The sequence below is a fragment of the Bubalus bubalis genome, chromosome 14 (genome assembly GCF_019923935.1).
Source record: "Bubalus bubalis isolate 160015118507 breed Murrah chromosome 14, NDDB_SH_1, whole genome shotgun sequence".
In the NCBI taxonomy this organism is placed as follows: domain Eukaryota; kingdom Metazoa; phylum Chordata; class Mammalia; order Artiodactyla; family Bovidae; genus Bubalus; species Bubalus bubalis.
Genome location: NC_059170.1, coordinates 11,755,364 through 11,772,975, shown reverse-complemented (window position 1 = coordinate 11,772,975; position 17,612 = coordinate 11,755,364). Strand labels below are relative to the sequence as shown.

The 17,612-nt window shown below is 44.8% G+C and overlaps 1 non-coding gene across 1 annotated transcript; it reads left to right on the top strand.

Annotated features, from left to right (window-relative positions):
* Window positions 1-4,549: 4,549 nt before the first annotated feature.
* LOC112578962 lies at window positions 4,550-4,699 on the top strand. Its single transcript, XR_003103401.1, has one exon. It is a non-coding gene; the product is annotated as a small nucleolar RNA SNORA79 (small nucleolar RNA).
* Window positions 4,700-17,612: the final 12,913 nt, after the last annotated feature.

The window sequence follows — 17,612 nt, the reverse complement described above, 5'->3', positions numbered from 1 at the left end:
AAAGAAGGTTTTTAATAAGCCCCATCATCGCTGGCTTTATGGTTCCATTTGATGAGCGACAAATGTATTCATTTGGCAGCTGCATTCCTTAATCAGGTATTCACTGGGTAACAGCACATATAAATATGGAGAAACACAGAATTTAGGGAGCTGAGTACAGTCATTTTCCACAGGGATTGGAGCATTGTCTGTATTCACCATCAGTTTTCAAGCAAGAGCCTCTCCTTGCTAGATCTGAAATTCTGTACATAAGCACGCGGGGCCCAGCTATGACTCACTGCCCTCCCTCAAGAGCATCCTCCTCCACCAATGGGCCAGACCCTCCAGAGCACTCTTGGACCCTCTTCTACATCAAACAAGTCTCCAGCCATTTGGTTCCTTTGATCAATGGTACTTTTAAACCTTTCCTGTGATTCCCACTCCATTTGCCCTCAAAATTCCCCTAGAGGAAAAAATGACTAAAGTACATTAGCTCTACTTTCAACAGCTTTATTGAGGTATAACTGGCAAAAATTGTGTATATGTAAGGTATACATTTACACGATTTTTATATATATGTATACCTTACATATACACAACTTTTATTTGTCAGTGTATATGTAAGGCATATATACGGGGGCTTCCCTCATAGCTCAGTTGGTAAAGAATTTGCCTGCAGTTCAGGAGACCCCAGTTCGATTCCTGGGTTGAGAAGATCCACTGGAGAAAGGATAGGCTACCCACTTCAGTATTCCTGGGCTTCCCTTGTGGCTCAGCTGGTAAAGAATCCACCTGCAACTGGGGAGACCTGGGTTCCATCCCTGGGTTGGGAAGATCCCCTGGAGAAGGGAAAGGCTACCCACTCCAGTATTCTGGCCTGGAGAATTCCATGGACTATACAATGGGGTCTCAGAGAGTCGGACACGACTGAGCGACTTTCACTAAGGTGTACATATAAACGAATATGTTGTGCAAGGTTCACCAAACTCAAGCTAATTAATATCTCCATTGTCTCACAAAGTTACCACTTTTTTCTTTTTTGGCCTGTGTGACTTGAACACTTAATATCTACCCTCTTAACAATATTTACCCTCAGGTGTACAATACACTATTGTTAACTACAGTCATATTGCTTTACATTAAATCTGCAGAATCTAATCATCTTGCATAAGTGAAACTTCATAGCCTTTCACCAACAAGTCCCCATTTCCCCCTCCGCCTGCCCTTGGCAACCACCATTCCACTCGTTGCTTCTGAGTTTGGCTATTTTAGATTACACATTTAAGTGAAATTGTTACCAAAACCCAAGTCCTTGTGCTCGAAGCACAGTGAGGCCAAACAATACCAAAACGTCAGAGTCGGGAGCAAAGAAAGGTTTACTGCAGGGCCATGCAAGGAGATGGGTGGCTCCTCTGACTCCCTGGACGCTCTTAGCAAAGCCCTTTTCTATGAACAATGAGGGAGGGGCATGAGTAGTTTGCAAACTTCTTGGTGTCAGAGTCTTTGTTCTTGAGGTCAGGTCATAGAGCTGAGTCTTTCCACCAAAACCAATGTTAGTCTCTGTTCTGACAAGAAAGGGCAAGTTCTCAAGGCACAACTTTCCTCCTCCAAGGTCCTCCTGGCAAAGAGGAGGCAGATCTTAGTTGGTGGATCCCTTGGGGCCAGGTCCCCAGACACAGTTATCATCGCTGAAGGAGCCAAGCACCCAAGACCCAGGCTCTCAGGCCACCCAACTGTGTCCCATGCAGACAACCACTGCCATTAGGTTGCAGAGGCAGGGTTGGGCAGAGGTTCATCTCAGCCTCAAGGACTGGGCCTGGCCAGTGGGTGGTCTTGGTGAGGGCTCTGGAGCCCCCAGCCTAGTCCTTGGGACCCCCAGCTCATCTGCTCGCCCAAAGCTGGGAGAAGGCTGGGATCCACCTCTTACCTCACTCGCTGCTGGACGCCCACCACTCTGACAACTGCTGGCTTAAAGGACCCACTAACGGCTGCTCACTGACAGCTGGTCACTTGTGGGAGGGGCCCACTGTGGCGCCAGCCAGTGGCTGAGCAGGACCACTAACGGTTGCTCACTGACAGCTGGCCACTTGTGGGAGGGGCCCACTGTGGCACCAGCCAATGGCTAAGCAGGACGACTAATAGTCCCCGGTTAACGTTGCCCGGGAACAGGATGTGGGAGGTGGCATGGAGTGCAGGCAAGGGTAATTGTGCACAGCAATAGCCACTTGCTGAAGGCCTCGCTCTGCCGCACTCTATTACAAAAATCATATAGTATTTCTCTTTCTCTCTCCAGCTTACGTCACCTAGCATAGTGTCCTCCAAGTTGAGCCATGTGTCATAAATGATGGGACTTCCTCCTTTTTTTAAGCTGAATAATAGTCCATGCCCCATCTTCTTTATCCGTTCATCCTTCCACAAACATTTAGGTTGCTTTCATGTCTTGGCTATTGTGAATAATAAAGCAATGAATCTGGGAGTGCGGATATGTCTTCAAGATCCTGATTCCAGCTCCTTTGGAAACAGACTCAGAAGTAGGATTGCTGGATCTAACGATAGTTCTATTTTTAATTTTTACAAAAAAATGTTGTAGGAACTTCATACTGTTTTCCGTAATGGCTACACTAATTTACACCCCCACCAACAATAAGCAAGGCTTCTCTTTTTCCAACATGCTTACCAACACTAGTTATTTCTTGTCTTTTTGATAATAGCTATTCAAATAGAAGTTTCTAGGAATTTCTTTTGTTTTCCTTGGACCTGGGACAGAAGCCATTCCCCTGTAGATACTGAGATTGGGTTTCTCAGGAGGTTGAAGACTAGAATGCATGTGTGTGTGTGTGTGTGTGTGTGTGTGGTGTATGTATGTGTGTATGTTAAGTGCCCCCATTGATAAGATTAGAATAGTACGTCTAGCTAGACTGTCATGGCAGGAACCATGTTTGTTTACCTCTGTATCCATGGAACCCAGAGCAGTGTCTGGCATATCAGGATTCTTAGCATATGTTAGGAAAGGATTAATCAATCAAGGGCCTGTTCTCTGTTCAGCTACTTCTAGGCTATAAGTGGAAACTCCCAAATACGCCAACAGAAGGTGGCTTAACAAAAAGCAGAAGACCTCCTCCCCCTACTCAGGCCGACAGTGGCCTTTCCTAGACAAAGCCTCCATGCTGAGAACCCTGAGGGAAAACAGGGGCAAAGAAAGAAGAATGGCAAAGGAGAAAGTGAACAGATGGGGGAAACCTACCCCAGCTGTTGGCATCCATGAACAAGGAAAACCAATCTCGGTTTGGAAAGGATAATGTTTGTAAGGACTTGGCCAGGATTATAATGAAAAAAGGAAATGCACTAAATGTTGTGGGAATAACACACATCTCCCCCCCCCCCCAATATCTGGAACTGCTTGAACCTCTCATTTTATTCATGGTGTCAAAACAGACCCTGGATCAGAAAGAGGCAGGCCAGGACCTCTAATGTCAATATATAGGCAGCTGGGAAGTTCAAGGCCATGGCCACAGAAACACAGCAGGTGTGGATAATATTGTCCAGAAGACAAGGCACCAACAGCAGGGTCCAGGAAACAGGAGGTGAGATGTCATAGAAGTCCCGAGATTCTTGTGTGTGGTCCTTGCATATGGGAGCAGGCACATAGGAATCAGGGGATATCTGGGCAGTGATAGACTGAGAGCTCCTCCCACCAAGGAGACTTTCCTGACTCCTTTTCCAGGAGCAAGGCCCCTCAGCAGCCTCCCACCTACCTCCCTGCTCTACTTACCACATACCTTCCTTTACAACCGACAGCTTTCCTGGCTGCCTCAACCACTGAGCTCTCTTCATTGGCAGGAACCACATTTCACAGGAGGTGCAAAATGCTATGTTAAGGGAAGAGCCTGCCATTCAGGTTGACTGTGTGGAGAGGAAAAAAAAAAATCACTCTGGAACCGAAAGACAGACTAGAGCTTTCCCACTCAAAGTTTTGCTGTTTTGAGGACCAGCAGATTGGCATTGCCTGGAGCCCTGTTACAAAGGCTGTGTCTTGGGCTCCACTCAGACCTCCTGAATCAGAGTCTGCATGTTCACAATAACCCCAAGTGATTCATAAGATCATTATAATTTGAGAAGCAGTGGGCTAGAGAATTGAGCTTGGACCTCTGGGACTCTAAATTTATAGTTCTATGAACTCCCACATTTCCATAGTGCTTTGAAAGTCATACAGCACTCTGATAAATTTTCTCTTAATGCTTCCCCAGGCTGAATTGAGTAAGGGAGAAAGAGAATATTGTAAAAAAAAAAAAAAAAAAGAATGAAATAAACAAACAAAAAGCCTAGAACTCACTAACAGAGTGCCTACTCTAAACCAGTCACAGTGCTATAAGCTGTCACAAAATACATTCTCTTAAGTCATGAAAGCAAGCACTAAAGTTAGGGAAATAATGGGCCCATTTTCCAGATGGAGTCAGATTAAGAATGATTCACAAACTTTACCAAATTCACTCAATTTGCACTTGCTCAGCTGTGAGAAACAGAGAGGCCATCCTGGTCTAACTCAATCAGAGGTCCTTATACAGAAAATAGGTGACTCAGTTCCTCTCACTGCTTGGAGCCTTAAGTAGTGGGATTTTAGTCCATCATATATCTAAGCTGACTTGTCTTCACTCAGGGCACCGTGGGAATGGGTTGGCTGTCCATCAGTGCTTTCTGATTCTTGTGGAGTCCGACAGTTGGAAAAAAAAAAAAAAAAAGAAGAAAGAAAGAAAAAAATAGGTGACTCAGAATCCTAGGATAGGAAATTCAACAAGACCAAATGTTATGAGCCTTAAAGGGTACAGCAGTCAAGAACCAAGGTACCTGTCTTTGTTTCTTGAGAATCCAACTTGCCCTTAAGATAGGAATTCTTGTGCAAGTGATTACTGAGGGAGGCTCCTAGGAAGAAGGTGAGAGGGAATCAGGACAGGGAAGGGGAGAGAGGAAATCTAAGCAGGAATGTCATCTCAGGTGGAGACCAGCTCCAGCCTGATCGCACAGGGAGCTCAGGGTATGAATGGCACAGAGTCGGCCTCATCTTGAATCGGGACGCCAGCCTCCTGTACTTCATGTGAGTCAGTCCTCGCAGCTGGTTGCTGGGGACAGAGGAACTAACCCACCTGGCTGGGAAGCCCTAAGGTTGAGGGTTTCTCTGGGGAAGGAACAACGTTAAGGTGTTAGCAGCCAACGTGCACAGAAGCTGAATGTGTAAGGGCACTAGTGAAGGGGAGGGTCAGCAACAGTGTGTGTGCCTCTTGTCTTTCCTTCTTGGGAACAACCTCTGCTCTAGCATGAGGCATCACTGTCTCTCTCTGTGCTTTGCTCCCTTCTTCCCACCGCTGAAAGCAGTCCTCCAGTGGCCCACATGTATCTTTGTGTGTGTGTGTGTGTGTGTGTGTGTGTGTGCTCAGTCCCTCAGTCATGTCTGACTCTTTGCAACCCCATGAACCATAGCCTGTCAAGCTCCACTGTCCATGGAATTTTCCAGGTAAGAGTACTGGAGCAGGTTGCCTTTTTCCCTCTCCAGGGGATCTTCCCTACCCAGGAATGGAACCTGCATCTCTTGCACCTCCTGTACCGGTAGGCAGATTCTTTACCACTGTGCCACCTTCTACTGTCTTCTAATTCAAACTTGCACCTGACCCAAAATGACCATTCCAGTTCAACGATGCCTCTGGACCAAAAGGTTTCAGCTCGCATCCTCACTGCTCAAGCCTCTTAGCCGAATGCCAGAGAGTGAAATCTGATTTGCCATCCTTGGGTCCCAGCCAACAGGTGGAGCACTCTTGAGTCACATGTCCACCTCAGTCCAATCACCTGAGACCTGGAATGACATAGTGGAACATAACCAGGAGAACTAGGGGATGAGCTTATTCTTCTTAGAAAAACTATTTGTGGGGCAGGCAGTGATGGAAATTTCCAGTTCTGCTCACTAGCTGAAATCCAAATTCACATTTCTCTGATGTCAAAGTTTATATTCCTGCCACATTGCTTCCCCTTCATAATGTGGTTGTTCAGAGCAACTCTGCCTGGGTTAAAACCCCAGCTCAGCCACTTGCTAATCATGAAATCCTAGACAAATTAACCTCTCTTTGCCTCCATTTGATCATATAAGAGGTGAAAACAGCAGCTGCCTCATAGGATTGATACGAGAATTAAATGAGTTAATATGTGCAAGGTGCTTAGAATAATGCCTGGTGCATAGTAAGCATAATAGAAGTGAATGCTAAATTAATGAATATAATAATTGAATTTCTCAGACTTTCTCAGCAAGAGAGAGAAGAAGTTAAATAGGCCTGATCCGACACGGCATAAGGTGGCCAGCACCCCAGAGACTGTTGGCACATTGAGCTGTCTGGGATGAAGCCCTGGGAGACAGACAGGAATGTCACCATTGTGGCTCAGGCCAGAAAGACTTTTCTGACCCCTTTCCAGGAAACCAGTGCCATGGCAACTCGAGATGGCCTGGGGCAGCATGACATATAAAAGCCTGCAAGGATCGTGCTGATAATGACATTTCTAATATTCTGCTATGGGTGCTACAGGTGCTTGTTATGGATTGAAATGTGTTTCCTCCCCCCACCCTCCCCACCCCACACCCACATATGGAAATTCATATGTTCAAGTCCCAACCCCACTACTTAAGAATGTGACCTTATTTGGAGACAGAGTCTTTATAGAGGTAATCTAGTTAATGATGGAGACTTTAGGGTGGGTCCGATCCCAAAATGACTGGTGTCCTTATAATAAGGAGAGATTTAGACACAGACACATAGTCTTCCTAAAGGGAAGACGATGTGAAGAGACACAGGTAAATGATGGCCGTCTACGAGCCAAGGAGGGAGATCCGTCCTTCACAGTCTTCAGAAGGCACAGACCTTGACAATGCCTTAATCTCAGACTTCCAGCCTCCAGAACTTTGAGACAATGTTTCTGTTGTTCAAGCCACCCAGTGTAAGGGTTATGTATGCTATGCTATGCTGAGTCACTTTAGTCGTGTCCAACTCTGTGCAACCCCAGAGACGGCAGCCCACCAGGCTCCTCAGTCCCTGGGATTCTCCAGGCAAGAACACTGGAGTGGGATTATGTATGGCTAGCACCTAAGCCAGTATTTTTCAGTCTACACCAGGCACCATGCTAGACACTTCCTGTGGGTGCTTAGTTGCTCAGTCGTGACTGACTCTTTGTGACTCCATGGACTGTAGCTCACCAGGCTCTTCTGTCCATGGGGATTCTCCAGGCAAGAATACTGGAGTGGGTTGCCATGCCCTCCCCCAGGGGATCTTCCTAACCCAGGGATCAAACCAGGGTCTCTTGCATTGCAGGCAGATTCCTTACAGTCTGAGCCACCAGGAAAGCCCAAGAATACTGGCATGGGTAGCCTATCCCTTCTCTAGGGGATTTTTTGACCCAGGGATCAAACCAGGGTCTCTTGCATTGCATGTGGATTCTTTACCAGCTGAGCTACCAGGGAAGCCCACTTCATGGACCTTGGTTAATTAATCTTCCTACTCATCCTGAAGGACTTCTCTGGTGGCTCAGATGGTAAAGAGTCTACCTGCAATGCAAGAGACCCAGGTTTTATCCCTGGGTCTGGAAGACCCCTGTACAAGGGAACAGTAACCTACTGCAGTATTTTTGCCTGGAGAATTCCATGGACAGAGGAGCCTGGAGGGCTACAGTCCATGTGGTTGCATAGAGCCGGACAGGACTGAGCTACCAACACTTTCATCCATCCTGAAGGGTAGAGGTTGTACAGTACCAGTTTACAGACAGGAAACTGAAGCTCAGAGGAGGTGAGTGCTCTGTCTGCAATCACACAGTAAGTAAAAGACAGGGCTGAACCTTGAACTCCTTGTCAGCCTGAACAGTGCTGGGCACACAGGACACACTCGTCTACTCCTTGGGAGCCTTGAGGCTTCATCACTAGACCAAAGGCCAGGCTAACATCCAATCCAACAAAGCTTTGAGTGGGAGTCAGAGCTGTCTTTCCTCAAAAAATTAAAATAGAACTACCCTATGGTCTAGCAATCACACTTCTGGGTCCACATCTGAAGGAAATGAAAGCGCTATGTCAAAGAGATATCTGCACCCAGATGTTCATTGCCGCATTACTCCCAACAGCCAAGACATGGAAACAACATTAAGTGCCTACTGATAGATGAATGGATAAAGAAAATGTGGCACATATGTACAGCAAAATACCATCCAGCCGTATGAAAGGAAATCCTGCTGTTTGCAACATGGATGGACCTTGAGGATATTATGTGTCAGGCAAAGAAAGACGGATACTACAAGATTTCACTTACATGTGGAAGTGGGGGGTGGAGCGTGGAACCCAAACTCATAAAAACAGAGATCAGATTTGCAGTCATCAGAGGAGAGAGGTGGGGGCTGGGGGAACTGAATGAAGGTGGTCAAAAGGTGAACAATTTTAATTGTAAAATAAATGAGCACTGGGAATATAGCATGCAGCGTGATGACTGTGGTTAATGCTGCTGTATGGGATATTTGAAAATTGCGAAGAGAGTTAAGTCCTAAAAGTTCTTATCACAGGAAAAAAAATCCATTTCTTTTTTTTTTTTTGTATCTATGTGAAATGATGGATGTTAAATTATTGTGATTATCATTTTGTAATGTATGTAACAGTCAATCATGCTGTACTCCTTAAATGTATGCAGTGCTATTTAGCGATTATATCTCAATAAAACTGAAAGAAAAAAAGACTGTCCCTCCCCTGGGGAAGATCAGTTAAGAAGCCAGACCCTAGGATGAAGCGGGTCTTACCTGAACCCCTCCCTGTCTCAGTCTCCAAGAAGCAGAAGGACTGGGAATCGAAGTTTCTTTAAAGCCCTTCCTGTTTCCTGGTTCCTGCCCCAGCCTCCAGCATCACCCTTTTCTGAACAGCCCCTCTCTCCCCATCTCAGTGCAAGAGCCTCTCATTCCTGGGAGAACAAGAGAACTGCTCTTAATTATCCCCCTGGAGGAGAGGCCATGTTTGAGGCTGACTCGTATTCCTGGTAGGAAATGTTCTGCCTCTCACCAAAATAAGCTCGCTGACAACTCCCTCTGGGGCTTCATGTCTGAGACAGAAAAGACAGTGTCATCCCTTTGTGTGAGAGATGAGAGATCCCCCAACAAAAGAAGCCCAGCAGAGGGAAATCAGAGAAGAAAGGAGAGGCAGCTGCAGTCACACTACACACATGGCTCTCTCTCCTAAATTAAATCTTCTTTCAATGAATATACGGTGAACTTTTCTGATTATAGGGGGAAATAAACGTTAATTTGTAGAAAATTGGGAAAACACACCAAAAAAGCACAAAGAAGAAAATTTAAATCATCCCCAACCCCAACTCTTAAAGAACACCGCTATTTATACAGGAAGAAAAAAAAATGAGTTATTCATATAGGTACACATTTTTGTTGTTGTTTAGTTGCTAAGTCGTGCCCAACTCTTTTGTGACCCCGTGGACCATAGTCAGGCTCCTCTGTCCATGGGATTTTCCAGATGAGAACACTGGAGTGCGTTGCCATGTCCTTCTCCAAGGGCTCATCCCGACCCAGGGATTGAACTGGAGTCTCCAGCATTGGCAGGTGTATTGTTTGCTACTGAGCCTCCTGGGAAGCCCATAGGTTCTCATAGATGTGTAAAATTCATTCTGTTTTTTTCCTACTTTACAAATAGATGTCTAAAATTGATTCTGGTTTTTTTTCCCCTACTTTTTCCACTTAATATGTAGTAAGATTTGTTCTGTGCCAAGTCAGAGTGCTATTTGTTTTCTAGTATTCACTCTCGCAGGCTTCCCTGGTGGCTCAGACAGTAAAGAATCTGCTTGAGATGTGGGAGACCTACATTCGATCCTGGGTTGGGGAGATCCACTGGAGTAGGGCATGGTAACCCGCTCTAGTATTCTTGACTGGAGAATCCCCCTGGACAGAGGAGCCTGGCAGGCTACAGTCCCTGGGGTCACAAAGAGTAATTCAGCTGGTAAAGAATCCGCCTGTAATGCAAGACACCGCGGTTTGATTCCTGGATGGGGAAAATCCTCTGGAGAAGGGATAGGCAACCCACTCCAGTATTCTTGGGCTTCCCTGGCGGCTCTGATGGTAAAGAAGCCACCTGCAATGCGGGAGACATGGGTTTGATCTCTGGGTTGGGAAGATTCCCTGGAAGAGGGAACAGTTACCCACTCCAGTATTCTGGCCTGGAGAATTCCATGGACAGAGGACCTGGCAGGCTACAGTCCATGGGGGTCGAAAAGAGTCAGTCACAGCTGAGCAGCTTTCACTTTCATTCACTCTCCCACTCTCCCTTTGGTTACAGAATCTACCAAAACCTTGTAAGATTGTTCATGATATTTTTAAAACTACATTTCCCAACAACCTAAATGTCCATTGACAGACGAATGGATAAAGAAGATGTAATATATATATTATATATATATATACAATGGAATACTACCCCTCCATAAAAAAGAATGAAATAATGCCATGTGCAGCAACATAGATGAACTTAGAGATTGTCATACTGAGTGAAGTCAGTCAGACAAAGACAAATAGTATATGATGTCAATTATATGTGGGATCTTAAAAAATGATACAAATGAAGTTGTTTTCAAAACAGAAATAGACTCAGATGTATAGAAAACAGTTACCAAAGGGAAAAGGTGTGGGAGGGATAAATTAGGAGTTTTGAACTAGCAGATACAAACTACTATATATAAAAGAAACAAAAAGGACCTACTGTATAGCACAGGGAACTATATTTGATAACTTGCAATAACCTATAATGGACAAGAATCTGAAAAAGAATACAATTATATGTATTGGGTTGGCCAAAAAGTTTGCTATATATATATATATATATATATATATATATATATATATATACATATATATATATAACAGAAGCCCATGGACCCCAACTGAAGAGTGACCCCTGCTCACTGCAAGTAGAGAGAATCCTCACCCAGCAATGAAGACCCAGTGCAGCCAAAAATAAATTAATTTAACAAAGTCAAGAATCCTTATACATAAACCTGTAGGTATATTACTGATTATTTCCTAGGAATGCTTAAGGTCATATAATACAAAATTTTTAATGTTTTTTCTTTCACGATTTTTATGTGTTTGTTGTAGGAAGGTATCCAGCTTGAAATTCCACCTGAAAGTTCTCCTATACAAGTTTTTATTTACATAGGTTTGTAAGATTCACCCGTATTTATTTTTTATTTTTATTACCCTCTTCTTCCCATTTGGTTAGGAAGGAGTATAATCATGCAAGCTCTGGAGTCAGATTTCCTAGATTCGTGTGTGTGTGTGTGTGTAACCTTGGGGAAATTACTTAATCTCTCTGTATTCCACTTCCTTTTTGTTTTTTTTTAAATAGGTTCTAACAGTGCCCCTTATGAAGAAATGAGAATTTAGTAAAACATTCAGAGCCAAGCATATGGGACGTGCTCACTAACCATTCACTATTATTTCTATTCTTTCTAGGATTGTTTATGACATTTGCTCGTGTGCTCAGTCGCTCAGTCATGTTCGACTCTTTGCCTCCCCATAGACTATAGCCTGCCAGGCTTCTCTGCCATGGAATTTCCCAGGCAAGAATGCTAGAGTGTGTTGCCATTTCCTTTTGGGGGATCTTCCTGACCCAAGGAGCGAACCCGCATCTCTTGCATTGCAAGTAGATTCTTTACCACTGTGCCATCTGAAAAGCTCCATTATGACATTTGCTTTCTATTTTAAAAAATGTTTAGATGTATTCTAAACTATTTCAACTCTGACTGCCCACCACTGATAATTTTCACTTCCCATTAAAATGTTTATTTTATATCTTGACATTTTCCAGTCTTTTTTTTTTCCAGAAAAAAAATACAAGTGGTATAATTGCTGTCTCTGCATATTTGTGGATGTTTTTACATTGTCTTCCAACAGGAATGACCTCTTGCTTAAGCATAGAATTTGAGGGTAATCTTCCTCCAAAGCTTTGACTCTGTTTCTTTTCTTCTTCTCTATCGAATGTTGTAGAGAAATTTGCTCTCATGTTGGTCTGATTTTTCTCCCTTTCTTTTAAAAATGTTTACCTTCAAGTATACCCTTAGGATTGTTTCTTCATCCTTGAGATGTTAAATCTTCCCTGGCAGGGACTATGTGACAGTTCTTTTTTCTTATTATATGAGAAGACTTTCCATCTGTAGATTCGTCTTTCTTTAGCTCAGTCAACTTTTCTGTAACTGCGCCTTCAGGTACTGCTGCTTCTACAACGAGCACTGCTACTATTGTTTTCTTTTGCTGAGAACAATGTTCTATATTTCAAATTTCCTGAATATTCTCCTCCTTCCTTCTGATCACTTTCAGCCCTTCTGTTTTGGGAGAACTTCCCAGTCATAGAGACTTTTTTTTTTAATTTTTTGGCCATACCACTTGGCATGTGGGATCTGAGCTCCCTGACCAGGGATCCAACTCTAGTCCTCCTGAAAATCTCTTAAGTCTCTCCATTTCTCTCCATCCCAACTACTCCCATTCTAACAGGTCTTCCTGCTTAGTCCCATACCTCTACAATTCATTCCCCACTGAGCAGGAGAAAAAAGAGCATCTCTTTTAAAATCACTTAAGTCATTCTTCTCTCATCTTGTAACATCCTTTATTGATTTTCCATTGCATTTAGAGTAAAATACTGTCCTCAAGGCCTCCAACAAACTGCATGGTTTGGCCCTGTGGTTCCTAAGAGCTATCCACCAACCTATCCGACTGTGGCCTGTTGGGGTTGACAGCATTCTAGGATGGTCCAGAGCTAGGAGTGGTAGGGAAATGCTAAGAAGGTGGAGACTGGCTTGTGAAATACACCCCAGGCACATCTACCAGGACAAGGATAAAAAGAGGCAAAGACACAGGAGGTGAAAACACTGTATGGAGGAAGAAGTGGTCACGGTTTTGAGGGGCCATTAGGTTCCAGGTTCTAAAAATCAGACCAGGAAAGTAATAAAGAGCATATTTGTTGAGCACCAACTACGGGCAAGCACTGTTCTATATATACCCAATTTCATCTTCCTGTCTTTATTAATTATCCCCTTTTTCAGTAAAGAAACTCTGAGAAGGTAAATGACTTGCCCAAGATCCCATGGCTAGTAAGACATGGGAACAAAGATAAAACTCAAATCTGCATGACTTTAAAGTTTCTGGTCTTTATCTTTTGGCCTCCCTGAAAGGTAAATTCCAACATGGTGGCTGAGGAAGGAGCCATGTGGAAGTGGAGAGTTTTCATAGGTGCCCCAGATGGAGATCAATTCTTTGATTTCAAGGACCCTCCAACCTTTTAGGCTAAGTTTGCTAAAGCAATACAAGCAGATGTTCCTGGAGGGAGGACAGCTTTTTCCCATGTTCCCTCCTATGAACCCACTGTGCTTGTTATCCTGTGTGCACCTAGCAGAAGGAGGCCTTTCGCCATCTGCTCTTCATGATCCTCTGAGATGGCAGAAACAAGCAGCGAAAGGAGCCTGGACTGCCAAGTCACCACATGGAAGGTTATCCATCAAATGCCCAGTTGCACTGTCTCATACACACAAAAAATGAAAATTTTATTGTTGAAAAGGTCACTGAGATTTTGGACTTCTTTGTTACAGTAAACAGCATTGATTACACTGACTAATATTAATACAAATAATAACACAAGTTTAAAAGTGGAGGCTCCAAGAACCAAGGTTCGTATTTAAGTAGTCCCATGTCAAATTCAGGGCTCCTTTCCCCCATGGCTTGCTACCCCTGGCGACCTGAAGCTAGTCCTGGCTCCGGCTCCGGCTCTCTATAGAACTCAGGGAAAGTCACTTCAGTGACCTCAGCTTTCCCATATGCAGAATGAGAGCTTTGTTCTAGATGGTGGCATGGGGGTACCTGCTCTCTGAAGGCAAGTCTTACTGCTGCCTGCAGTCCAAATGCATTATTCTTCAGTGACCCCATGCACAGTCACCACCCACATTCCTTGAGTCAGCGAGTCATTCACTGTGAGAGGAGGGTCAAAACTTTTCTTTTCCCCAAAAGAGTCATCCCAGCTGGTTATATAATCATCTACATTTAGAATGCCTTTACAGTAACCATGGAAACCATGACATGTGTGCAGTTAAACTTTGTTCAAAATCTGCTGATGAGGATAAAGAAATGGTTCCTTATGTGGACCTGAGAGAGACCAGCATAGTTCTTCTCCTTCTTCAGTGGGACTCAGATTGACTTCTGGCCAAGAGGAGTCAAGACCAGGAAGAGAAGGGCTTTCCATATGGGGGTGACCAATATCTGAGCTGAATTTTGCCAGTTTAAACTGAGATTTTCCAGGCACAGAAGAGAGGGGTAGGGAGCTGTAGATGGGAGATAGAGCATGTGCAAAAGCCTGGAAGTGTGAAAGACCTAGGAAACAAGCAGATGGTTATTTTTCAAGCACAAGTGTGGTGAGGGGTACAGTGGAGAGGAGAAAGCTGGGGAGGCAGAGTGGAGGTAGGTCATCAAGGTATTTGTGTGCCAGGCTCAGGAATTTAGACTCAATTCTATAGAGTCACCAGGAGTGTGGGAGGGGCTTGTGGAGGAGGTGAAAGGGGAGATGCTCAGCTCACCTACCTCACCTCCAGACCTACAGAGTCAGCATCTCCCAGGGCAGAACCTAGGCTTCTATACTTCTCTGAACATTTCCAACAGTATGGTGGTCCCTGAAAAAATTAAAAGCAAAACTATCATATGACCCAGCAATCCCACTTCTGGGTATGTATCCAAAATTATTGAAAGCATGGTCTCAAAGAGGTATTTACACACACACACACACACACACACATTCATAGCATCATTACTCACAACAGCCAAGAGACAGAAGCAACCCAAGTATCCACTGATGGATGAACGGATAAAGAAAATGTGGTCTATACACACAATGGAATATTATTCAGCCTTTAAAAGAAAGTAAATTCTGACACATGTTACAACATGGATGAACTTTAAGGACATTATACTAAGCAAAATAAGCCAGTCACAAAAAGACAAATACTATATGATTCCACTTACATGAAGTACCTGGAATGGTCCAAACCACTGAGATAGAAAGAATGATGGTTACAAGGAGCCTGGGGAGGGGTAGTGGGGAGTTATTATTTAATGGACATGGAGTTTCAATTTTGCAAGATGAAGAAGTTCTGGAGACTTGTTGCTCACCAATGCAAATTTAATTAACGTTAACAATGGTTAAGATGATAAGTTTTATGCTACGTGCATTTGTTGTTGTTGTTTAGTCACTGTGTTGTGTCTGACTCTTTTGCAACCTCATGGACTGTAGCCCACCAGGTTCCTCTCTCCAGGGGATTTTCCAAGCAAGAACACTAGAGTGGGTTGCCATTGCCTTTTCCAGGGGATCTTCCCCACCCAGGAATCAAACCTGCACCTTCCGCACTGGCAGGTGGATTCTCTACCTCTGAGCCACCAGGGAAGCCCCGAGTGCTTTTGTGGCTGTTATTCAGTTGCTAAGTCGTGTCCGCCGCTTTGTGACCCCAGGGACTACAGCATGCCAGGTTTCCCTGTCCTTCACCATCTCCTGGAGTTTGCTCAAGCTCATGTCCATTGATTCAGTGATGCCATTCAACCATCTCATCCTCTGTAACCTACTCCTCCTGCCTTCAATCCAAAAGACCCAGCATCAGGGTCTTTTCCAGTGGTTTGGCTCTTCATATCAGATGGCCAAAGTATTGGAGTTTCAGCTTCAGCATCAGTCCTTCCAATGAATATTCGGGGTTGATCTCCATTAGGATGGACTGGTTTGATCTCCTTGCTGTCCAAGGGACTCTCAAGTCTTCTCCAACACCACAATTCAAAAACATCAATTCTTGGGCTCTCAACCCTTCTTTATGGTCCAACTCTCACATCTGCACATGACTTCTGGAAACTTTCCAAGTGTATCTGAGTTCCCACAGCTGGGAGCCCTGGGGAGTCACTGATAGAGTTATGAATTACTCACAGTTAGGGGCATTCTGAGGTCAAACTGACATTTCAGAATGAGCAACCTGGCTGAAAAATGGAAGAGTGGATCAGATGGGATCAAAACTGAAGGTGAGAAACAAAGCAACCAGCTGGGAGACTGTTTCGACATTCAGCCAAGAGGAAGTAGGGCTCTGAAGTCCTGAGCCCCATTTTATAGGTGAGAAAATGAGACTCCAAGTGGTAACTACCTTGCAGCAGGTCCAGAGTAGGTAGGATCACACCTAAGTAAGTATCATCCCAAGAGGTCAACCACACAAAGCTTACGGCTCTTTATGTCCAGTGCTCAGCTCCTGTTCAAGAAGCATCCTAAAAGATACATGTGGACTGGAAGAAAAGGAGACTCACTAACTGGAGGAAATGGCTGAAGGGCCTCAAGACCATCACAGGGCCTTGGACCAGGCCCCACGGAAGGAGTATGACTATGCTGAACACTACTTCGAGCTTCAGGGACCAGAGCTGCTCCTGCTTTGGGCCAGCAGGGATTCAGCCTCCTCCCAGGCCCCAAGGACATTTCACTGTCTCCTCCCACCGCAGGCCCTCTGTACTGGCCTTTCCTCTATAGGGAAATTTCTCTTTTCTCTCACTTTCAGACGCCAGTTTAACCCTTACTCATCCTGCGGATCTCAGCTTTAACCACAAAGAAGCATTACTTCCCACGCACATACCTGCACACACACACACAGGCACACATATGCACGCACCTGTGCACACACATGCATACACGCACACACACCCCAGATCAACTCTGTGCTCCCTGTCATCCCTTCTCATAGTTCCCTCTACTTCTGTGAACACATTCTGTCCCCAGAGGAAACACACAGCACAGTCAGGCTGAGTAGCTGAGGGGAGTTGTAAAGAGGGATCATTTTACACAAAGGCTCATGCAGTGCTCTGGACTAGAAACAGCGGGCACAGTGAACAGCCCAGCCAGAGGCCCATTGGGGACGAAGCTGTACAGAACCTGAAAGCTGGGTGGAGTGCTATGGCCTTAGAACACAGTCTATGATTAGTGATCTAGAGGAGTAAATACCCCGACTGCATTTCCCTCCCTCCTCCTGGTCTGCAGCCAGCCTCCCCATTGGTTCTGTCCAACCTGAAGGCAGAGAATAGAAGAGCTATTCAATGCAGTCCTCAGAGGTCATCCCCCAGGGCACAGAGAACACTGGAGGAAGGAGGAAGGTGGACCGGGAGAGACAAAGAGAAGGTGCAGAGCATTGTCCCACCTTGTAATTAAAGAAATACATAAGCCTGAGAAATTATTCAAAGCCTGTCTGTCTGATTCAAACTCGAACTCCCTGAGGGCAGGAACAAGGAAGGTCATCATTTTGTTTCTTGCAGCTAGCATAGCACCTGCACACAAAGCACTCTTAAATAGTCAGTGAGTGAAGGAATGAAAAAATAAATGAGCAGGTGAATGAATAAACTCCTGAGTATGAGGAGCAGATACTCACAGAGGGAAGGCCTCGGGATCAATCAGGAACAGCCAGAAAGCTGAGGAACATTGTCATGAAGTATCAGACATGACCTTCAGCACCTTGTCATCCAGCCTGGGGCTCGGCCCTGTCCAAGGGCAGGGCCTGGACTGATGGTGCTGCCCTGAC